Source organism: Peromyscus eremicus, chromosome 3 (genome assembly GCF_949786415.1).
Source record: "Peromyscus eremicus chromosome 3, PerEre_H2_v1, whole genome shotgun sequence".
In the NCBI taxonomy this organism is placed as follows: Eukaryota; Metazoa; Chordata; class Mammalia; order Rodentia; family Cricetidae; genus Peromyscus; species Peromyscus eremicus.
The window spans coordinates 137553305-137577850 of record NC_081418.1 but is presented as its reverse complement, the minus strand read 5'-3'; the positions used below and the strand labels follow the sequence as shown (position 1 = coordinate 137577850).

The window sequence follows — 24546 nt, the reverse complement described above, 5'->3', positions numbered from 1 at the left end:
CAATATTATAATGTATGAATCAAAAATATCTGATGACTGTCATGATGGAATGGAATGGAACCACATGTGCACCCGAATTCCAGTCAATGGGTCATTTCTTCTGGGTACGAACTTTAAAACATTGGGGAATTTTCTGATAAACTTAACCGGAAATACATTCCAGAAGTGGGAAGAGAGGAGTTACTGGTTATAGCAAAAAGGGTTATTTCAAGTAAAGTCAACTTAATGGTTAGCTCAGCCTCTGAGGTTTTACATAGTAAGTCCACAGATTTCTTGAAATGCGATTCTGCCGGTCAACTCCTACGCTCTTACTTGAGTGTACATTTTTTTCTCACTACTATATTCCCATAACAAGGGCTGAATATTCTTGACAAACAGATCTCACTCCTCATTCGTGGCGGGCTGGAGTTTGTTTGAATGAATGAATGAATAAATGAATGAAAGCAAAGTAGCAAAAAATGCCTGCAGACATAGGAACTACTGAAGGAAAACAAAGAAGAATTCCAGATCATTGTTCTAACAACGGAAAGAAAACATCCTAGAACGTCATCCTCTGAGACTCAGTACATAAAGAGGAGACTAAAACCTCTGTAGCTTCAAAAACGGGGAAGGAGCAATGAGGGTAAGGGGGCGAAAGACATTAGCAGGTTCGAAAGCCAGTAATTCCAATTAGAAAGCAAAACACAAAATACAAAAAATTAAATAAAGGAAAAAGCCAAGACGGAGAAGCTCCCGGAAGTAAAATCAACAATCGAGAAGGGTAAAGCAAAAGCGCGGAAGCGGCCACCGAATGTTCCCACGGCTCAAAGCCACGGGACCGCGACCCGCAGGAGGCCCGAGGCCCAGGACACCCGCGACCCGGAACGCAAACCTCGAGCCCGAGGCACCGCGGGGGCGAGTTCCCGGGAACGCCTCCCGCCCTTCTCAGGCAACCCCGCCCACTGGGCCCGCCCCGTCCCGCCGGCTACTCACCGGATTCGCTTCCCACATAACGGTGCGAAATCGAGCGGAGAGAGCCTGAGGGCGGGGTTAGCCGCGGGGTCGGTATGGTGGGCTTTTTCCGAGGGTCCCCGGGAGCTAAGGGACCGAAAGGCACCCTTTACGGAAGCCTTCCTCCTCCCCCTCCCCGTCACAAGCTGGCGTCTTCGGACCATCGAACCTCCGGACTTCCGCCTAGAGATAGCCAATCAGTGGTGGTCCCGCCCACCACAAAAGATAGCTCCGCCCCCGTGGCACCCTCCGGAATTTCTGCGCAGGTCGTGGCGGGCGGGGCTTTTACCTGGGTTGTAAAGGAGTTTAAATCCAGCCATCCTCCTCCACGTAGTGATCCTCAAGCTTGGCGGGTTGTAGTTCTTCCCTCTAGAACCGGGGTTTATTACGATCACCTTATACTGAGTGTGGTGGCCCAGTACTAGGCCTGAGAAGCTCAGCTCGACCAAAATGGCATTTGGGTCAAGCTTCAAACCTCTTTGTCTCCTTCTCCCTCAAAGTGGAGGTGATAGTTCTACCTAAGGGGTTAGCAAGCTGACTGACATCAAGTACTTCCATGTTTGCAGTGTAGGGAAAAATGTGAGTTATTGGCCAGGTGTCGCTGGGCTTGGGAGTGAACACACTGACCCATATATTGTCCCTGCCCTAATGGATTTTAGAAATGAGAGAAGAAAGCAAAAAGTAATTTGGAAATGCAAGAAGGTATAACATGAAATTATAGACAGCATGGCGAGCACAGAGGTCTCTGAGCACATTTACCTAGTGCCTTGAAAGCTAAGGCCACAAATGGGTACACGCACTGAAGTCACCTGGGTAAAAAGAGCTAAGACACCCGAATTTTGGGGGGAGGGGGCGGTGTTAATTGCTTGCATTTTTTTATTAATTAAATTTTTTCATTTATTTTACATCCAACTGCGACTTCCCCTCCCATCCTCTCTCCGCATCTCCCTCTGCCCCTTCTTCCCAATCCACCCCCGCTCCACCTCTGTCCAGAAAAGGGCAGGCCTCCCACGGGTGCCAACAAAGCATGGCCTATCAAGTTGGGGTAGGACTAAGTTCTTCCCCTTGTAGTAAGGCTGGGCAAGGCAACCCAGCATTAGGAACAGGTTCCCAAAAGCCGGCCAAAGCATTAGAGACAGGACCTGCTCCCCCTGCTGGAAGTCCCACAATTAGACCAAACCACACGTAAAGCAGAGGGCCTAGGCAGTCCCATGCAGGCTCTCTAGCCGTTAGGCTGTAGTCTGTGAGCTCCCATGAGCAGGCCAGTTGCTTCTGTGGGTTCCCTTGTGATGACCCTGACCCCTGGCTCCTAAATTCTTCCTCCTTTCTCCTTAACAGGATTCCCGGGACTTGGCCCAGTGCTTGGCTGTGGATTTCTGCATCTGTTCCATCAGTAACTGGACGAAGGCTCTCCGATAACAATTGGGGTAGTTACCAATCTGATTACAGGAGACAGCCAGTTCAGGCTACCTATCCACTATTGCTAGGAGTCTTAACTGGGGTCATTCTTGTAGATTCATGGGAATGTCCCTTGCATCAGGTTTCTACCTGACCCTGAATGCCCCGCCCATATCAAGTCATTTCTTTAATTAGTCTCCCCCTCCACCCATCCCTCATGTTCCCACCCCCTCCCGCCCCTAGTCTACCCAGGAGATCTCTTCTATCTCCCCTTCCTAGGGTGATCCATGTGTCCCCCTTTGGGCCCTCCTTGTTACCTAATCTCTGGGCCTGTGGATTGTAGCCTGGTTATTCTTTACTTAACAGATAGTATCCACTTATAAGTGAGTACATACCATGTTTGTCTTTCTGGGTCTGGGTTACCTCACTCAGGATGATTTTTTCTAGTTCCATCCATTTGCCTTCAAATTTCCTGATGTCATTGTTTTGAACAGCTGAGTAATACTCCATTGTGTAAATATACCATATTTTCTTTATTCATTCTTCAGTTGAGGGGCATCTAGGTTGTTTCCAGATTCTGGCTATTATGGATAATGCTGCTATGAACATAGCTGAGCAAGTGTTCTTGTGGTATGATTGAGCTTGCTTTGGGTATATGCCCAAGAGTGGTATAGCTGGGTCTTGAGGTAGATTGATACCCAATTTTCTGAGAAATTGCCATATTGATTTCCAAATTGGCCGTACAAGTTTGCCATCAGTGAAGGAGTGTTCCTCTTGCTCCATATCCTCTCCAACATAGGCTGTCATTAGTGTTTTGGGTCTTAGCCATTCTGACAGGTGTAAGATGGTATCTCAGAGTCATTTTGATTTGCATTTACCTGATGGCTAAAGATTCTTTAAGTTTATCTCGGCCAATTGAGATTCTTCTGTTGAAAATTCTCTGTTTAGATCTGTAGTCCATTTTTTAATTGGATTATTTAGTTTTTTGATGTCTAGTTTCTTAGAAAGACTTACTTATTTATATATTTTATGTATGAGTGCTCTATCTATATGTACACCGGTATGCCAGAAGAGAGCACCAGATCTTATTATAGATGATTCTGAGCCACCATGTGGTTGCTGGAAACTGAACTCAGGACCTCTGTAGGAGTAGCCAGTGCTCTTAACCTCTGAGCCATGTCTCCAGCCCTGTCTAGTTTCTTGAGTTCTTTATATATTTTGGAGATCAGACCTCTGTCAGATGTGGGGTTGGTGAAGATCTTTTCACCTTCTGTGGGCTGCTGTTTTGTCCTGTTGACAGTGTCCTTTGCCTTACAGAAGCTTTTCAGTTTCATGAGGTCCCATTTATGAGTTGTCAATCTCAGTGTCTGTGCTATTAGTGTTCTATTCAGCAAGTTGTCTCCTGTGCCAATGTGTTCAAGGACAGCTGAATATTCTTAAAGGCAAAGAAATAGTAAGAGAAAAGATTTTTCTTCACACATTTTCAGAAATAGGTCAAAGAATACCCACAGATTTAGAACTTGATTCTTTACATTTTAATATGATATCCTTCCATTCCCATAGGCATGAATCTATTTCATTAAAGTAGACTGATGGTGTTCCATCATTTACGTGTTATACACATATCTGAAATAATCTACTGTGATAGACACAAGGTTTTCATGTTCCCAAAAGTTACTATGATCATTATTTTTGTTCAGTCATTTATCCATTAAGCTCTTTGGAACTGATTCTTAAAAATGAAATATTCAATAAGAAATTAAAGCTGGGCGGTGATGGCACACGCCTTTAATTCCAGCACTTGGGAGGCAGAACCAGGCAGATCTCTGTGAGTTTGAGGTCAGCCTGGTCTACAGAGCGAGATCCAAGACAGACACCAAAACTACACAGAGAAACCCTGTCTCAAAAAACCAAAAAAAAAAAAAAAAAAAAGGAAAGAAAGAAAGAAATTAATTAACAAAAAATGTTGCCAAATGGTTAACCAATTGTCCAAATATTTATTGCATAGCATAATCTGTTCTTTACTCACTGCTTTGAAGTTAAATTTGAATGCATATGCATATGTAAATATATTTCTGAACATTCTTATCTGTCTGCTAGCCATCTGCTTATTCCTATGCTATGCCATGATATTATAATATGTAGATTCCTGATGTACTTGCTCTTTCATAAGAAATGTCTTCTACTTTTCTTTTAAAATTTTTCCAAAATAATGAGTTCTCATTCAGAACACACTTCTTCCAGTATTTAGGTTATGTGTTGGTGGGAGGAGGTCTGAATATTGAACCCAGAAGCCCAACACTTGTTCCGACACTCAGTTATACCTCTAGCTCCTAACTCTATGATATCTTTAAATACATTTAAGATATTTTTACAGAATTTGCACAATTCTTATGTGCTTGTTTTGGATATTTTATAACTTTTTCTCAAGTGTAATAGTTTTCATTGCTATAATTTAGGAAAGCTGTTGATTTTTGTGGATTTACCATCTGTCATACCACCTTGAAAATGTCTTACTATTTCTGTAATTTATCAGCCAATCTGTGAATTTTGTGCATACAATAATGTTATTTGCAAATAAAATAATATTCTAAAGCCTCAGAAAAATTTCAGAGATTATAGGATAATAGTTACTATATAGATTATAGATAATAGTCATTCAGCTTTAATGTAATAAAAAAAGAACAGGTCCCTAGCTGATGCTCAATATTCTAAATACACTATCATTTCTAAAATCAGTTTCTTTCTATCCCTAGTTTACTACAGGAAAGGGCATTAAATGTTATCAATTGTTTCTTCATTTCATTGTTATATCTGTTTGAATCTGGGTCATCAATATAATGAATGACTTGAATAAATAGATTTACTAATCTCTAGTCCATCCTCACATTCCTGAAATAAACTCTACTTGTCATAGTGTGTTAGTTTTATAAGACTTTCTTAATTTAATCTATCCTTTGTTTAAGATTAAAATTTATACTGAATATGATGGCACATGACTGTAATCTCAGCATTTGGGGTGTGGGGGCATGGGGATAGAGAGTTTGAGGCAACCTGAGCTACATAAAGAGAGCCTGATTGTCTTTCATAAGTTGTGATATCAGGATGATACTAGCCCTGAAAAGTGAGCAGTAGCAATTCAAGCAACTTTGGAATTCATCTTCTTAAATGCCAGAGTGGGAGCTGGGTAGTGGTGGCACATGCCTTTAATCCCAGCTCTCAGGAGGCAGAGGCAGGTGGATCTCTTAAGTTCAAGGCTAGCCTGGTCTACAGATGGAGTTGCAGGACAGACAGGGCTACACAGGGAATCTCTGTTTCGAAAACCTCCCCAACCTGTCCCTGCCAAAAAAAAAAAAAAAAAAAAAAAAAGCCATAGTGGGTCTTTACAAAGCAAGTTAACCAGGGAAGTTAGGACAAGGTCCTTGATCCTTTATGGTGTGGGGGTTACACTTCACTTCCTTGAAGCCTTAGTGTAGGGCTGACAGAGGGGTGGGGTGGGAGGGGTTGACTAATGTTGATATATGTTGGATAAATACACTTTAAAATACACTGTCACATCCCAAAGTAACAGGAAGGAAACCAAAAATAGCTACACAAATTTCAGAGACACCTTTTCTTATTATTGATTTAAGAAGTTAAGACGTGAGTATGGGGAAGAATTGTGAACAAATGAATATCTGGTCCTTGAGTCACAAGTTAGTAGCTGGTAGGCTTTAACCGAATAGGTAATATTAATTAGATGTGATTAAAAGAAAGTATGATTTTAGAAATGGAAATGTTTACATGAAACTGTGTGTACTTCCAGTTTCCCTTTGCCAGAGATTCTCACTTACCAACCACTGGCTTCAGCCATGCTGACCCCTTTAGACTTGGAACGGGGCTCTCCATCCTACTGAAATGACCTGCCTGGGCCCGTTGGGGTATTTGGGGTCATAAGTTATGATGATTTAACTCTTACATTGCTGAAGAATGAAATGAATCTTAGACTTTCTAAAATAGTCCAGTGGAGAAAAACGTCATTACTGCCTCCCACAGTTTCTTTGGTGGTGGTGGTGGTGTGGGGGGGTGGGGGGGTGGGGGGGAGGGTTCTAGTCACTGAGGCTCACCCTCTCACAGCCTTCCGTGTGTACTGTCTGCAGTTTCCTTCTTCTGTAGGAGCACAGCACCCGGTAGGGGAACACCTCTGTTACATCGTGCTAAGGGCCCAGAGCCCCAGCCCCAGCAACCCTGATCACAAGCACCCGTGTTCTAAGGAAGACCAGACGTTTGATTTTATCTCTCACGCTCTTGTGTTTGTCCTTGGTGGAGATGTCATAAGCCAAGCTAAACACAGCCTGGGGATTCCTGGGTGACGAAGTGTTTTAGGTCTTTGAATGCCAGGGGAAGGGTAGGAAGAAGTGCAGAACGGGAAAGGAGAGATCAGAGGCCAGGAGTGGAGAAGAGGCCCCACTGGGGAACCTGAAAACAGTCAGATGCGCTGATAAATGAAGATGGGCTCAAAGTGAATTTATGGGGGTAGGGAATGGATAATAAGGAGAAAAGAGAACCAAGCAAGGGCTGGAGAGATGGCTCAGGGGTTAAGAGCACTGGCTGCTCTTCCAGAGGATCTGAGTTCAATTCCCAGAAACCACATGGTGGAGGCTCACAACTACCTATGATGAGATCTGGTGCCCTCTTCTGGCATACAGGCATATATGCAGGTAAAACAGTGTATACATAATAAATAGATCTAGATCTAGAGGGAGGGAGGGAGGGAGAGAGAGAGAGAGAGAGAGAGAGAGAGAGAGAGAGAGAGAGAGAGAGAGAGAGAGAGAGCGAGCGAGCGAGAGAGAGAGAGAGAGAGAGAAAACCAAGTAAGTAGTAAGGCATTACCTATTATTAATATTACTATAATTGTCGGTCTTTTCATTACCTTCCTTCCTTCCTTCCTTCCTATTTTTCGAAATCCAGGTATTGGGAGTCACAGACTTCAGACTTTTGCCTCCTACCTGAGTGAGCATTCCTACTGTTGAATTTCAGGATACTTTTAATTCGATAGAATTAAAGAGACAATTTATTGAGAATGCTACGCAGGACTTCCACATGACTGTTTAGTTTCTCCAGCACGAACACTATAGTTTCAATACCACATGTTAGCTGGGTTTGTTGTAATGATTTCCCACATGCCTGTAACATACTTTGATCACATTCCTGTCTATTCCTGTCTCCCTCCCTCCCCCGGTTGCTTTTCTAAAGGCCAGATTCACAGCCAGAGTTTGAGGGGCACTAGGAAAGGATCTGGGGGACAGGCTCCTGTATCAGAAAGGAGAAGAGGGGCCTGGAAGAAGGCTCAAAAGGAGAGAGGAGGGGCCGAAAGAGAGTGAGGGAGTGCTGGAGAAAGCGCGTTTGCCCCCATTGAATGTAAAGACCCAGCTCTGTCTGAGAAAGAGCCAACAATGGGGCCAGGCCCCAGAGTCTGCCCTGCTGTTGAAGTCTGACAGTTAACAACCCCAACAGGAATTAAGAGGTGAAAGAAGCAGGTGAAACATTTGCAGAAGCTGAGATAAGCATTCCTGGGAAGGAATTCTCCTTTAAAAACATCAAAATGCAATCCCCACAAATTTTAATTAGGAAACATGACAAGGAATTAAATTCGACCTTTACAAAAATGAAGTGCTAAGTAACTCACCCACACTCACTGGAAGGACTCTATTGAAAATACCAGTGATTATTAGCTTTAGCTGCTGGGGGAAATTATCCAAGCACAAAGATGGGCATCAGCATTCAGCTCACAGCAGTGGGCAAAAGCAGCAGCTGAGATGCGCGGCCATCCTAATCAGAGGATGCAGCGTTCTGAAAAGCCTGGAGCCCACATTCCTGGCCGGCCGCGGCTTTCCTTCTAGGAATGCCACATTCAGGTTTGGGTCATCAGCACGTTCTTTCTCTGTTTTTGTTTTTTAAAGGCCTTTAAAGAAATGACTGGAGCCGAGACAGCACATAGGACTTAGGGAAGGGTGCTAGAAGCTTTGATATGGAAAACAGAAAGCTCGCCAACACAAACGCTGGCCTGAAAAGTGGTCTAGAAAAGCATGTGAGGAGGTAGGGAAAGAAAGCTTTGGAGTAGCGAAAAGAGCAGGTGGACTGCCCACACTTACAGGTCACCCCAGATCTGTGGGTCCAGTTTGTTCCCTAAGAGCACACCCAGGGACACTGAGAAATTGCAGCCAATTATCTCATTTGAATTACTCCTCAATTCTTCATTCTCCAAATATTTATGGAGCGCCTTTCGTTTTCAGGGCGCTCTCTCTCTCTCTCTCTCTCTTTCTCTCTCTTAGATCAGTAAACTGTTAAAAAACAAAACAAAACAGCAAAACCCTACCTTTGTGCTCCTTACTAGGGGTCAGAAGGCCTTGATATGGAGCTGAGAGGAAGCCAGCAACAATACAGTGTGATAAGTATAATACAAAGATCAGGGTAAAGAGCATTGTGAGTAGCCAGGATAGGTCTGGAGAAAGGTAACATTTGGGAGCAACTCAGAGGAGGTAGGAGTGTAGGATAGAGATCCCAATGAAGCGTTCTAAGCAGAGGCGACAGTCAATGCAAAACTCCTAAGCAGCAACAGTGCATGGTTGCATAGGGGTTGGAGGGGAGGACACTTTGGGAACAGAGTGTGTGTGAGGGTTGCAACTCGAACAGAGCCTGTTGTAATAATTAGCCAAGCTTATGTGGAACTAAGCATTTGCCTGATGCTGTTGTAAGCCCTTTACACGTATGTGCATGTCTATGAGCGTACACGTATCCGTGCGTTTATAGGTGTATATGCATGTAAGCAAATATACTTGCCCAACAATCTCATGAAAGAGCTACTTTATTATACATGTGTTCTTCTTGCACGGAAACTGAGGCATGAGAAATTTAGCAGGCTCAAGCGTAAGGAGCTTAGCCATAGTACTTTACTCCAGAGCCCAAACCCCCAGTTGCTACCTTACACAATTTCTCAGTGTGGTTTTAAGTCACCCACTTCTGGCTGACTCCTCAACCCCAAATGGATCCAAATAGCCTCCCAAGAGAAGCATATGCTTTTCCTAAAAGAAAGCCGCGTTGCTCCCTGCTGCATCGCCTATGACCCTTACCCTGCCCTTTGTTCCTCTTCCCAACTCTCAGCTCTAGAGACGCTCTTTTCTGCTAGGAGCCCTTGGTGGCCAAGGCTCCTGCTTGCCAGGTCAAGCACACGCCTGTGGGAGGAGCTTTGGCCCAGTCTGTGGGGGTGGTTAGGGGTGCCTCTTCGGTTAATAATGCCAACAGGTCAGAGGCAAGAAAGCATGACTTGAGTTTAAAGCTGTATTTTCCTGTTCCCTCTACTCTGAAAGATACCGCAAGGTTGGGGGGGGGGGTGTACTCCCCCCCACCAGGCTTTTCTTGCTCTTTAACTTTTTCTCTCAAGGCTGGGTACTCCATACTAAAAGCCAGTGAACCGAGCATTGTGAATAGGCATGCTGTATGGTGAGTGAATTATACATCAATAAATCTATAACACCTTTTAAAAGCTAGAATCTTGCTTTTTCTCCTCTCATTTGTTCTCCCTCGGTCCCCATCTTTCTTCCCAGAGCTTCTGGGCATAGAGAGCCCCACTCTGAAAGTTGCCCACTATTCCCAGATCCCAGGTGCTCTGCCCACAGTTACAAGCTCTGTACAAACTCCAGGGTTCGTAGCGTTATGCCAGGGGGGGAGTGGGGGTGGGGTTCATTGTACTTTTGGTTCCCACTTTCTTTGTTAGAAAAAGAATAACCTTTCATGTTTAAATAAACCTGTCTATTATGACCCAAAAGGCCACATTCATCTCCTACTTTGAAGCCCTTTCTTGCACGTGACTAGCTGCTTCAGTGGGAAGGGACGAAAGAGATTGGGACGCATTGTTAGTGAACCAAAAGGGTCAGGAGCCTCCAGCACTCCTGGCCTGCCCAACTGCATGATATTGAGCCAATCAAATTCCACTTTGGAGCTTGCATCTTTGTCTAAAATGAATGATTTGGTCTTGGTGGTCATCACGGTGGCTGGCATCTCTGGAAGTCTACAGTCTGTTACTGTAATAAGATACAATCAGATGCAAGGCTCAAGTGCATCCTTACCAAGGTGCCAACAGGTGTGCCAAAGATCCTATCCCTGTCTTTGAGGAATTTTCCACAGACTGAAGGAGATTCAAACTTTCCCACACGAACGGCTTACAAAGGCACAAGCCACCCAAACAAAACAGAAGACAAGAAGCTGCAGGAATAAATGGCCAGATCTCTGGTCTGGATCAGCTTATGCTGGTGCAAATAAAGGGACATGGAGACTCTTACCCCAGTGACCGCTGGGCTCTTAGGTCACCGTAACATACTTCATGGATGGCCCCAAGTCACAAAGAGCGGGTCTTAGCAGTTGCACCACCTCCCACAGAGATGTAAGATTTGACATAACCCATATTCTAATATATTATTTATTCCTGATAGATAATTCTTGACATTATTCCAGATCCTGAATAAGCCCAAAGCTACAATATAAATGCATATAATGGTCTACTTCCCAGAGCCCAGTGAAGCAAATATGACTTGGAATAGTTTGGCATGGCGTTGGACAAGATCTACCTGGCAACCAGTCCTCAAATAGTGTTGTACTGAGGAGAAAGACAGAAAGACAAACCCTCAACCTCTGTTGTAGAGTATTAGGATCTTCTCATCGCATCGCATCGCTCCTGTCTTGCCCTCCCAGGTGACGGCTAAGCTTTCCCCAAGACCTATAGTAACATGGTTTCGCCTGTCTAAACATGCCAAAGGTTCTAAGAAAGCGAAACTAAGAGGAAAGAGGAAGGAAAATTGGTCGTGATCTCTCGCATTGAACACTTTCGTTTTCATTCATCCTAAGGATGTTGCTGCAGCTCCAGTTTTCCAGTATTATGCTCAGACTGAGGACTAAAAACATCCAGTTTTGGAAAGGACCTTGTATAAGTCTTTCCTAGACAACTCAGGGCCATTCAGTATTTGATTTGGGGACTTCTTCCAAGCTGCATGTTCTGGGTACAGAAAGGGATAGCCTCTTTTGCTCTGTGGTTAGAAATTTTGCTTATTTCCAACACAAGATGGCGCTGGCACACAGGCGACGACTTTCCTGACAGGAGGAGGCGGCCAAGCCACAACCACAAACTTTCTAATAAGCCAGAGAATTCCTGTGTTTCTGGATGGACAAGCCCAGCTTTTGTGAAGGCCGTGTCCAGGGGGCTCTGCTGTGCCATGCTGCTTTATCCTTGATGGTGTACTTAAGAATAAAGATATTTAACTAAAACTAGAAATCTCTTAAAAAACGGAGGTAGAAGACCAGAAAAAAAAAATCTGTCAAACTCAGAGGCAGGTAGATGATCAAGAGGATTTCCTGAGTTACTATGATCAAAGGTGATGAGTCTTACATTCTGATATGGAATATGTCTTATGCACTTAGTGCCTGGCTGGATTCAGGTACTGATTGTTTTAGTGCATTGTGGGGTCATTTGGAGGTTCCTAGATTCACTATTTGAACCATAACCACTAACCAATCTCTGATACATTAACATCTGAGGACAAACCTGGGATCAGAAAGGAGTTTGCCTGGCCTCAGTCTCCTTCCCTACACCTGCATGAATCTCCACATTACAAACCCGCCCCCTATCTCCAATCTGTTTAAATTCTTGCAGTAATACCAAAACTGTCCACTCAGAGAAGCAAGCAACCCATTGAGTTTCTAGATGGTTCCAAGAGCTAGAATGTTCTTCCTTAGAGCCAAAGTGTGGCTGATTTGTCATAAAATATGTTCTGGACATATTGCCAACGGTGGCATGTCAATTGCTCTGTTTCTACAATTGGGGCCAAAATGTGGTTAACTTTCATGGTTATGCCACACTGATTTTTCTTTAGAACTATTGGTCAACTAAAACTCCTATGTTATTCATATGGATATGTCCTGACAAGAACTGTTCCCACTATCATATATGAAATCCTCTGTGTGTGTGTGTGTGTGTGTGTGTGTGTGTGTGTGTGTGTGTGTGTGTGTGGTGCATGCAGGTAAGCATGTATGTGGAGGCCAGAGGTCAACACTTGGTGTATTCCTCTCTTGCTCTCTAGTTATTTTGGGGACAGGGTTTCTTATTAGACCCAGAGTTCACAGATTCAGCTAGAATGGCTGGCCAGTGAGCTCCAGAGATTCACCCTCTTCACCCTCCGAGTGCTGGGCTGGTTATAGACCTGTGCCATCACATTCAACTTTTTCATGTGCTGGGGTCCACAATCAGAGCCTCATGCTTGCACAACAAGCCCTTTTCCCATTAAGTTATTTCAAAGCAAAATACAGGAGTTAAGCCTTATGTTGTCATAGGTTTTAAGTTGTGGAAATTATTGAGAACTGTTTAGTACCAGGTCTGCTACCATGCTGGGATCCAAAAGTCTGTTCCTTCCCTTACACTCCCACCTTGTTTATGATCTCGGACCAAAGATTTAATTTCTTCAAGCATCAATTTCTTTATCTCTAAAATGGAGAGAGATACAATTGCTACCTTCTTCATAGGTTGGTTACAAGTATAATGTGATAATTACTTAGAAAATGTCTATTTCCCACAATTCATAGCACCTAGTGAGTGACCGATGAGCATTTGCTGCTGTTATTAGTTATCTGCTCAGCCCTCAGGTCCGCTGTTCTTCTTTGTGTCATACGAAAAATCTGATGACTATCCCTTCTAAGACAAAAAATATTCTCCTGAAAGCGGAGAAGAGAGCTCACAGCCCCCAGTTTCCCTCAGGCTTCTCCACACACTAATCAGTACTCTGCAGGTGTAATTCCCAGCCCAGCCTCGCCTGTCCTCATGGCGCTCAGCCAGTTCCGTCTTATCACACTGCAATTATGATGGATCTTGTCAAAGGCCAGGCTGAAAGCAAGGATAGTTTTGATGTCTCTTCTCTCTACCAATCTAATATCCCTATCAAAAAAGGAATAAATGAAGACATGTTTTGTTTTAGAGATTTGGGGTTGGCTCCGAGTGATCTCTGCTTTTCTAAAGACGTACAAAGAGTCTACTTAATAATCTGTTCAGTTGATGGGTTAAAAGTGGTGAAATTGTGGGTTATTTCCCCTTCGTTTCTATTATTATAATAATGTTTGTGGAGTAAATAGCTTTTTAAAATTCTGCTCTAGAATTCTGCCAGGGGTAATTGTCAGGCTGACTGGCTTATAGTTTTTATAATATGCCCCTTCCCCCCTTCTGAAAATGGGGACAACTTTGTCCTTCTCTTGTCTGCTAACAGGCCTCCCATTCTCCATGCTTTTTCAAAGGTTATTGACAATGGTTCTGAGAGTTCTTTGAACAACCTGGGACGTGATTTGTCTAAGTCTGGAGATTTGAATTTATTAAGGGGGGTGAAAAGAGCGCCACACTGGTTTCCAGCCCTGGCTTTGCCATTCGCTAGCCCAGAGAGCACAGGCAGCTTTTGATTTTGTTTTAGCCCAAATTTGGCCCCATCTGTGAAATAAGGCTTTTGGACCAGATGAAATCGAAGGTCAAATAAAGGTCTCGTGGCTCCTATGTCATGAGTCAGCAAGCATTTTCCCACTAATTTTCCTCACTTATCTTGGTTCTCAGTATCTCTCAGTGACTTTCTCTGTCCTCTTTTATTTTGAACACCCATTATTTTACAGTCACTTGTTTGTTTATTTTGTATGCGTGTGGGTGTGTACACACAAATGCCACCCAGCGAGGGTGTGGAGGTCAGATGACAACTTGGGGAAGTTGATGCTTTGCTTTCACCATGTGGTCTGGGGATTGAACTCAGATGGTCAGGGTTGGTGGGCAAACTCCTTCCATGTCGATCCACCTCACCAGCCTGGAACATAACATCGTTTAATTTAGAATCCAGATACCTCACTGTGACACTCGGGGACCATCTCATTTAGACACTGTGTTTCATTACAGTTATCTTCTGTTCCTCTGGAGGACAAATCTGTGAACCCCATGTCACTCCCAGGATGTGTGTGTCCTGTGCATGGTCCTCTAGGACCTTTTGCTAAGGTTACCTCCCTAAGGTGGACTATCTCCTCAGCCTTCTCTCACAGCCAGATCCCAGCCATGCTCTCAGGCTACACTGAGTTCTAATTCTCCTGTGGGAAGTGTTTTGTAGACATCCTGAGTTCTAATAGCCTCCTTCCCCACATATCTAATGTGTGCAGTGCATAATTCATCATAATACTTTGTGGCATTTGGGTGTAGATGCTCTGTTGAATTTTACCCCTATGAATTCATGTGCCCTCTGCCCTGTCCCTGCTCAGGGGCAGGTGGGCACTGTTCTGGTGGGACACTCAGTAAGTTCTTGGAGGAACGTGGCATGAATTTGAAGGCATTATCAGTAATGTTTCTCTTAATCAAAGTGTTTGAGTAATGAATACACAGAAATGGGGAGGCAGAGGCAGGTGAGTCTCTGAGCTCGAGCCGAGCTTGGTCTACAGAGTGAGTTCCAGGGCAGCCAGGGCAACACATAGAGAAAACCTTTCACAAAAGACAAAAACAAACAAAACCCACACAGCAATATTGTAATTTTCATCTTTGGGTTCTTAGAAAGAAGAACCTTTGCAAGATGAGTCTCTCTCTCTCTCTCTATCTATCTATCTATCTATCTATCTATCTATCTATCTATCTATATGTGTGTTGTGTGTGTGTGTGTGTATAATAGATATATATTGTATAAACTCAAACTCATCTTATATCATGTCTGCCTGCACACCGCCATGTCCCACCATGATACTGAACTGAACCTCTGAAACTGTAAGAGAGCCATCTCAATTAAATGTTTTCCTTTATAAGAGCTACTTATGTGTCTCTTCACAGCAATAGAAACTCTATGACACCGATATTATACTAAGTATAACTCTTAGCAAACATAGGAAGCATAAATATATTAATTCACAGAAAGGGAAACTTACTGGTGCCTCCATAACCTTTGCAAAGTTATAAGTTATTATAAGTGAGCTTTAAAATTTTTTCCTAATTTTTAAAATTTTGTTTTCTGTGTATGAGTGTTTCACATGCATGTATGTATGTGTGTGCACCAGGTATGTGTGTGGTGCCTGAGGAGTCAAGAAGCCATTTGATCTCCTGGAACTGGAGTTACAGATGGTTGTACACTACCATGCATCCAGGTGCAGGGGAAAACCTGGGTGCTCCAGCCCCTGTAAGTACTCTGAGCAGAGTACTCAGGTTCCCGCCACTGCTCTACATTACAAGGAAAATGACCTGGTGGTAAGACTTTAGCTCAGTGGTGAGGGGTGCAGCTGGTGGTGTATCTCAGTGGCAGGGTGCTTGTCTCAGGGTGGAAAAAAAGAACACATTACAGCATATTCCATTAAAAAGTCTTTCAAAAATTTCAGCTACAGGCAGCTGGAAAGATGGCTCAGTGGTAGGGACAGTTGTTGCTCTCGCAGAGGACCCAGGTTTGATTCCCAACACTCACAACTGGTGGCTCACAACCATCTGTACTCCAGTTCCAGGGACTCCAATGCCTTATATGCAGGCAAAACAGACACGCGCGCGCGCGCACACACGCACACACACACACACACACACACACACACACACACACACTCTTAAATTTTCAGCTACAGATAAACTCACAAAGTTGAGACAGTAAATACAGACCAGACTGTGCTCTGGACACGAGTATCAGGGATGCGGAGTTCCATGTTAAGATACATAGACTTTGACACAAAAAGTTGCTGTGTTGGGAAAGAAACAGGTGACACGTTTCCTGGAGAAATGCTCCCAGGTTGACTTTTGTATCCTTCCAGGGCTGGCTGCCACTAGAATGTAAGAGAAGATGATTTGTTCCTGTGGGGTGTGCCCTACTCAGCATTTGTAAAAATGCTTCTTTTTACTCCAGAAACTTCCCTCCATGTACAAGGAGAGAGTCTAGAGATGGCAATCACCTTCAAAGCCTATCCCCAGTGACCCACAGCACCAGCAGCTGAGGACCAAGTGTTAAAATCCACAGTCGTGTAGAGGGCATTTTGTATTCAACCACAGCAGCAGAGCTATTGAGAGGAGATGGAACCTTCAAGGGGCAGCCTGGGAAGAGGTATTTAGATCGCCAGGGCTGGTCCTTGAGGGAGGTTGTGGAGCCCCAACTATGTCACGTGGCTCCCCAGCTGTGAAGTGAGGTTTTATTTTGTTACATGTTCTTCCATGGTATGCCATCCCAGGTCCAAAGCAACAGAGAACCCACCTCCAAAACTGTGCGCCAAAAACAAACAAACAAACAAACAAACAAACAAAAAACAACAACAACAAAACAAAAAGCTCTCGTCTCTTTTGAGTTCACTTTCATGAGTGCTTGTTACAGTGACAGAAAGCTGAGCAGCCATGGTCAAACAGAACAAAATACCAACCTCATTAAATAACATCAGGCATTTCGTCTCCATACCAACACGAATCTGATGACATGGACTGGGACTGAACCCAGTGTCACTTTCCAGCTCTGGGTCTCAGATCCATGACTAGTTCTGAGGCTTCGTTTCTGCCTTTTAAAAATCTAGATGATAACCACTTATCAATTTGCCTTAAAGAGTAAGTCTGATAAGCCATTCCAAGCATAGGGTCCAATGACTGACATAGGGCAACTGTTGGACACCATCTGTTTTATGACACAAAAATGATTTTTTTCCCCTAAGTGAATGTCAATGCCTGATTTTTAAAATTTCATTTCCTAAACTTTAATAAGCATTAATCAATAAATCTACAAATAAGTAAGCAAATAAAATGGACACATCCTTAAAGTAAGAAAAAAATGAAAGCTTTTCCCCAGAGTTACACAGTTCACTGGCGTTTTAGCTCTGAGAGCTTCCCAGACCTTGTCTATGGCTGTGAAAAGGATCAACAGTAGGAAAAGTATCATGAAGCCACGTGCTGTGGATGAAGGTTGGGCTCTGGTGTTCAAACAGGTTTTATCTGGTGGATCCAAGGAAGTGTTTCAGAGCCCAGAGCACACTGGCTTGCTACTTCCCAACATTTTAGGGCCTAGCCCTATGCCACCAACACCAAGAGACTCTCGCGTATCTCACACAGGCTAGACCCGTGCTGGCTCAAGTCTCAAAGAAACATGTGATCCTAGGCTTTGGTGAACCAGGGAAAAGTTCATAAGAAGCAAAAAATACAAAGAAGATTTGATAACCACATCCTGCTTCCATGTCTTCCAAGCTATGGAAGTGCCCACCCTGGCAGATGTGGGCATGTGGGGATTTCACTTTCCCATTCTTTATTGTACAAAGTCTTTCAAAGAGTCAGTTGAACAAATGAAAGTTCAGCGAACATTCTATGACCTGCCACATGGAGTTTACAGCTATGCTTCAAGGAAAGTCTGAACAGAAGACCCCGAGGAGAAGATTCACTACTACCCCGAGGTGCTTGCCCAGTCCTCTCTGTGATGGCGTCCTCTCTGTGGGTCCTTTTTCAATGACAGTCTAGACTTCCTTGAGATTATCTGCTTGGTTCTTAGGGTGGCTGTATGCTTTTCTTTCATGTCATGGGAACACATTGAAACATGTATGACCTTAACACCCACTGACTCTCCTTCCTTCTCTCTATCACATCTTACGTTCCTGGGGTTGGTCATTTGCCCAGACTCCTCCACTGCACTGTTATCTCCAAGCCAGGGCTCCTACTCTAAATCTCAGGATGTTTCTAAGCCTCCCAGAGCAGGTGGCTTTTTGCCCCATTTTGTTTTGGGATTTTTTTTTTCAAATTTTATTTATTCTGATTTTATGTGCATTACCTGAATGTATGCCTGTGCACTGTGTGCATACAGTGCCTGCAGAAGCCAGAAAGAGGGCATCAGATTGCCTGGGACTGGAGTTACAGGTAGTTGTGAGCCATCATATGGTTGCTGGGAATTGAACCTGGATCCTCTACAACAGAAGAGGCAGTGCTTTTAACCACCGAGCCATCTCTCCAGCCCCAAATAGTTGTCTTTTGTTTTTAATAATACTTATTTTATTTCATTGTTTTATTTGTGTGTGTGTATTTGTGTGTGTGTGTACACTTACACAAGTTTATGTGCATCAAGTGCATACAAGTACCCATGGAAGCCAGAAGAGGGTATGACACTCTTTAATGTATGACACGTGACATTCCCTAGAAATAGAGTTACAGGTAGTTGTGAGCTGCCTGAATCTATAGCCTTTGTAAGAGTCGTGCTCTTAACCATTGTGTCATCTATCCAGTTTCCAGTGCCCCCTTGTACAGGCTCCATGGTCCTCCAGATAGCACTACAGCTGGATTCTGAGCATGTAAAAGATAAGCCTGTTGAGACATTCCAGTTCAAACCATTACATTGCACCACTGACCACCAAAGATTCATGGGCATCTGGTCATTTAAAAATGCATTTAGTTCAGCTTCAAGAGTGGCAGGAGTCTTACCAGTTCCAACATTGTTAAAAGACCCAGAGAGTCTACTGACAGTGACATGAATGGTCTCCAGTTCCATTCCTACCAGAGTCCTTGTCCCATCTGAAACCTCAAGAACACTCTTTATAGTCCACATTTCTGTTGGCACTCTGCTCCCCTGAAGTCCACCAGAACCACTTAGAAAACTCTGAGTACAGCATCCTTGCCATCATCCTAGCCCTCATCTCCAGCCTCTTTAGTAACGTGCAAGCTCTGTGTAGTAAAGATGTTTGTCTGTCTGCTCATGTATGAGTTCTTACCATCATCAGAACGTAAATTGCCCAAGTTACCATTGCTTAGCTGGGTATGATAGTGGACACAGAATAAAAAGGTATCCAGCAAGTCATAGATCAAACAAATGAATGGTGTTCTCCCTTCACCTAGCTTTTCATATTTCATCTGTACTCTTCATTCTTTGGGGCCTCATTTTGCTCTTACCTCTTCAAGAGTCTGTTACTACAACAAATGCTCCACTTACTGGTACCCTACTATCCCAGAATCCATCCTTAGAGGGTCTATGGTCTTTAGTAGTATTCTCATTGGATTCTGTGGTTTGAGAACACAGTGTAGAAAGTGGGTACATTGTTAGGATCAAAGGGGCCAGGGATGAGCTGCATAAACGAAGCCCAGTCATTTCAAAAACTCTCAAGTTTCTGGGCTGCCATTTTCCAAGGGAATACATAAGCTAACTTGAGTGTAGGGATCATATATTTGATTTCCATCACCCTTGGTTTCTTCTTTCCTATGAGACAGAAGACTTTGTCTTAGAAGCCAGGAAAAGCAATGAGTCATCCATGGAAGGAGATTTGTAATACTCCAAACTCAAATGTCTATCAAGACCAAGTAGAGAATGTAAATAAAAATCAGGGACTGTCAGCAACTAGAATGGGACATTCGCTTGTCTAAAGGGATTGAGCATGATGTTAGTGGTTCCTACAGGGCAAAAGTGTGGGGCCTGGAATGTTCAAAAGAAACTATCAATCTAGAATTTGATGTAAAATATGAATTCTTAAATGTTCACAGTGCATCACATTTCTGGGCAAGTGGTTCAACAAGCTGCCTGTTAGCAGCCTATGTTGTAGGAAAGAGAGTTGAACAGTCCAGTAGTACCGTCTGGGCTTGACTCCTGGCTCTGGGTACTGTGTCATGGGCAGTGCTATCTAACGTCACTTAACCTGTGCTTCACCCCCTCCCCTCTCTAACATCAGGACAGAGCTTCAAGGATTGCTAAAAAGACGAAGACGATGCGGCTGGAAACCCGTGTTCGGCTCCCGTCTCTTTCTCTGACCTCTGTCCTCTCCCTTCTTCCTCCTTACACAAGAAACTGAACCTAACCTTCCTTCCGTGTTTAAAGCAAACTAAGGGACACTTTTGTAAAAAAAATCACTTGTCACACGTTTTTCTAGGGAAATTATCCATGATCAGCCTACAAGGCACAGTGCTGGGCCAGCTGTTCATGTGACCCGACTTACAGCTGTGATATTAAGCAAACCTGGAGAGTTTCTTTCTGTCTTTTTACTGCCGTGTTCTTCAAAAGATAAGAGCACGGGGTCCTATTAAAGCAACAGCATTTCCAAAATTAAATTCTGGCAATATATTCACCTGTGGTCCTGACTAGGAAGTAAAGGGAAGACCCTGAACCAGCGGAGAAGCCCTCCAGTGCACACTCTCAGGTTTTCAAAAAGGAAGGAGGAGAACATAACTAAACGAGAAGGGGAGGGGTGTCCTAGGCCCGTAACATTATAAGGCTGGGGCTCAAAACAAGCCTGAGACTTGCAGAAACTGCTCAGAAACAGCACAGGCTGCTTTGTGCACGTGTATTGGGAACAGGAAGAAGAGGGGGAGGCAGGACCAGTGCTCGGAGCAGATGGTGTAATGCCAGCAGATGACAGACGGACAGCAGAGTTACCCAAGTCCTACTCAGCTTCCACCATCTCTGTCTCCAGGAAGAATCCTCAAACAGGAACGGGTAGTATAAACATGGTGGAGAGGAAATCGCAGCCCTGGGTGTGAAGCTTCACGGAAAATGAGTACCCACCTCAGGTCTAGGATAGGTTCCTGGGGATGGAAAGAACTTGGAGATTTAATCAGAGAGCCCTTGTCAGGAATTTTGCAGAAGTCTTGGTATTCATGCCAAAGGATTAGTGATGGGCAACTGTCCGAGTTGTCAAAAGTGAGGAATGTGTAGGTTAGGGAAACGCTGCACTGCAGAGCTTAGCTTTGATCCACAGCAAACTCTAACCTGCATTATTAAAGAGATTGTAATCGCTTAGAAAAGGAAGTGGTGATCTCAAGCAGCCAGGGCAAGCTCTGTAGACAAACCACACCATGCTATCATCATCTCGTATTTTTCTCTTTTGAAAGGTATCCAAAACTCACAAGACTGTTTTTTAGCAAGTCTCTCAGCAAGGCTGTGGACAAACCCTTTTACAAACTGGGTAGCTAGCGACTGAGGGACCTACTGGTTGAAGTCCTCGTTGAACAAACCACCGTACCCAGGAAGCCCTCAGACAGTGTCATACTAACTCAGAGGGGGACTGAACAGGATGCCACCAGCCCTTGTTTGGGCCCAGTGACACAGTATGCCGGCTTGCACACGTGGACAGACACAAAGCGAGAAGAGTAACTAACATGCTGCTGTGTGGTAGAGGCGGGATGGGCGTCTACCAACAAGAAGCCAAAGGAAACACAGCAGGATGCAATGGGAGGGAAACAAAGGTTCTTTATTTCAGTTAAAAAAGAAATAAATGGAAAAAAGCTCAGTTCTTTGAAGCACTGAAGCAAGACAACATGAAAAAAGTCTTAAGAATTTTAGTTAAGAAAAAGCCGGCGTGACCAAAGAAACAGTTCTTGGTACAGACACAAGACAACTGGACAAACAAACAAACAAAAATGAGCAGACCTCCATGATTGAGAGGAATTTGTTCAGAGCAGGGCGGTGAGACTGGAGCTATTGTCTGTCTCTGAGCATCATGGCTTACTATGGGCACCACGTTTCTCCTGCACTGCCACCTTTGTTATTCTTTTAGTCCTGAAAGAATACAGTCATCATCACAAAGGGCAGAGTGGCAGAAAAAAGAAAAACGTCACTTTACGTTCACTTCATAGACAACCGTTGCCATCTTGGTATGGATCCCTGAAGTCTTTTTTTTTTTTTTTTTAATGTCTCAAGGAGCTACATGGAGAGAACTATTTAAAGAGAGGTTTATGCACTTACATTCTGCACTAACCAAACTGGGACTGCGGCTGGGGATATAGCTCAGAATAGAGAGTTTGCTTGGCACATGCAAGATCCTGGAGTTGATTCCCTTGCGTTGTAAAAGAAATAAGTGACTAAGCCAATGAATCATTAGATAATGAATGTTTCCCCATGTCGTTATACAGGCTTTGAAAACACGGCTTTGATAGATATGTATTACCCTATGGTACGACCATGCTCGGCTTTAAATGCCTCTATTTTGAGTACTTGCACTTCCTCCGTTTGGAGGTGCTGGTGGTAAGGTGGCATGCTGATTTTAAAGAGGATACCGACAAAGTAGTGGGCAACCCAGGGAGAACACTAGATTCGTGAATTGTCCTGGAAATCATGTCACAAGAGGGGCGTTTCCAAAACCTGTGAAGGCTGATTCCAGAGAGGAGCCCTGACAGCGGGCCACTCCCAACTCCATAATGCCGTCAAGTGGGAAAAGGAATGAATTCATTTTGTGTGGCTCCAGCAGGTCAAACCAAGAGCAGAAAAGTGGTTGGAGGGAGCCTGGCTTTATCCCCATGGACAACAAATCCCTGCAGCCCACCAGCAGACTGAGCAGCCTTATGAGGGAGAAATGATGAAATCCTGGAAAGTGGACAATTGGAGGTAAGACGGCCACCTGGATCAAGAATGTGGGAAGAAATTCCTATATTCCTTCTGACTGTAAGACTTGGTGCTTCTTTTCTGAGTTAAAAAGAGGTCATGAAGAACGTTATCAGTGGCAAGTAGCAAAAAAGTCAATGCCATTCACTGTACTGTTGGTATACGTAAGCATTAAAATTCACAGATACAAGACATCATTTAATTCTTTTTTGTTTTGTTTTGTTTTGTTTTTGCTTTTTGGTTTTGGTTTTCTGAGACAGGGTTTCTCTGTGTAGCCTTGGCTGTCCTAGAACTCACTTTGTAGATCCGCCTGCCTCTGCCTCCCTCCCTCCCGAGTGCTGGGATTAAAGGTGTGCACTACCACACGTAGATAGGTTTTTTGGGAGGTTTGCTTGCTTGTTTTTGAACATCATTTAATTCTTATAACAGCTTTGGGAGATAGCAGTGGACATTATCCAACTTTCACAGGTGTGAAATTTGAGGTTCAAGGACGGCATGAGGGTTCAGCAGGTAAAATCTCTTGCCATGAAAGCCCGGCTACCTGAGTTTGATCCATATAAAATGGTGGCTCCAGCAGTGTGCATCTGTGATCCCAGAGCTACGGTCATGAGGGAGGTGGTGACAGGATCAGCTGGAAACTCACGGTCCAGCCAGCATGGAGTACACAGCACAGTGCGCACAAGAGAGACTGCCTCAAGAAAGTGGAAAGACGGACCAGATTCCTCAAACTTGTTCTCCAATCTCCACACATGCTATAACATGCACACACACACACACACACACACACACACACACACACACACACACCAAGCAATCAGTTAATTAATTATAAAGAAACTTGAGCTCCAAAGCGGCAAGGCCCAGTCCTCAACTCCTTTCTAGCACCTTCCATGATGGCCGCTGCTCCTCCTGCTCTGAGTTCGCAGTCTGTCGGTCGTAAGCCAACAAACATAGCTTCTTTGTCCTCTTTACTGGGTGTATTCAGAATCCATTCAGGTAGGCTTTTAAGCCCTTGAGGGTAGGATTATGTGTTATTTTGCTTTTGTCTCCTATCCTCTTCTGATCCAACAATCTGTATAAAAGGCAGATCTGGTCCTGCCAGCCTCCTGCTTTAAATTCTTCGTGACTTCTCCATCCCTCCCACAGTGGCTCTTAACCCAGTTGAATGGGAACTGGGGACAAGAGATTAGTGCCCGTTACCAAATCCGGGGAGGACAGGAGGCCTGGGTAGAAGCATCAGAAGCAATGGATCTATTGAAAAGAATAAGTGAAATAACTGTTTCGTAAGGGGGATCCAGGGGCAGTCCTAGAACTCACAGCCTTTGGGAGAACACATTATTTTGAAGTTTGGGAAGAGTGCGTGAGATTTTTTACTCTGATCAAAGGAGTCCTAAGTTTGGCTGTTGTGTTTTTTTGAAAAATTCTCCCAGTTAGCTTTCTGTTGCTATGATAAAACACTGACCAGAAACAACTTGGGGAGGAGAGGGGTTTATTTCCTCTTACAGGTTTCAGCCCACCCTCAAGGGAAGCCAAGGCTTAAGGCAGGAGTTGGAAACAGTAAATATGGAGAAATTCTGCTTCCTGGTTGCTGCTAGAGCTACATTCAACTACTATATATGTATATATATTTCAGGCCAAACTGCCTAGGGACAGCAGTGGCCGTGGTGGGCTAAATCCTTCTATATCGAATAGCAATCAAGCACATGCCCCACAGACATGCCCACAGGCCAACATGGTGAAGGCACTTGTTCAGCTGAGGCTCTTTCTTCCCAGGTGTGTCAAGCTGACAATCAGAATTAGTCATCATGGGAACATTGACCTAAGTAAGACAATGCCACGT

General features: G+C 44.0%; 1 protein-coding gene and 1 long non-coding RNA gene across 2 annotated transcripts in view; one reads left to right on the top strand and one right to left on the bottom strand.

Annotated features, from left to right (window-relative positions):
• Nucleotides 1–1160, bottom strand: part of Parp11 (poly(ADP-ribose) polymerase family member 11) — a 43537-nt gene extending 42377 nt beyond the window's left edge. Inside the window, exon 1 of the mRNA XM_059258655.1 lies at nucleotides 973–1160. The gene's annotated coding sequence lies outside the window, so the exon portion shown is untranslated. The remainder of the gene's footprint in view (nucleotides 1–972) is intronic.
• On the top strand, nucleotides 528–22898 carry LOC131907433 (uncharacterized). The gene is made up of 4 exons (XR_009378397.1): nucleotides 528–994; nucleotides 2329–2417; nucleotides 21218–21979; nucleotides 22238–22898. It is a non-coding gene; the product is annotated as an uncharacterized LOC131907433 (long non-coding RNA).
• Nucleotides 22899–24546: the final 1648 nt, after the last annotated feature.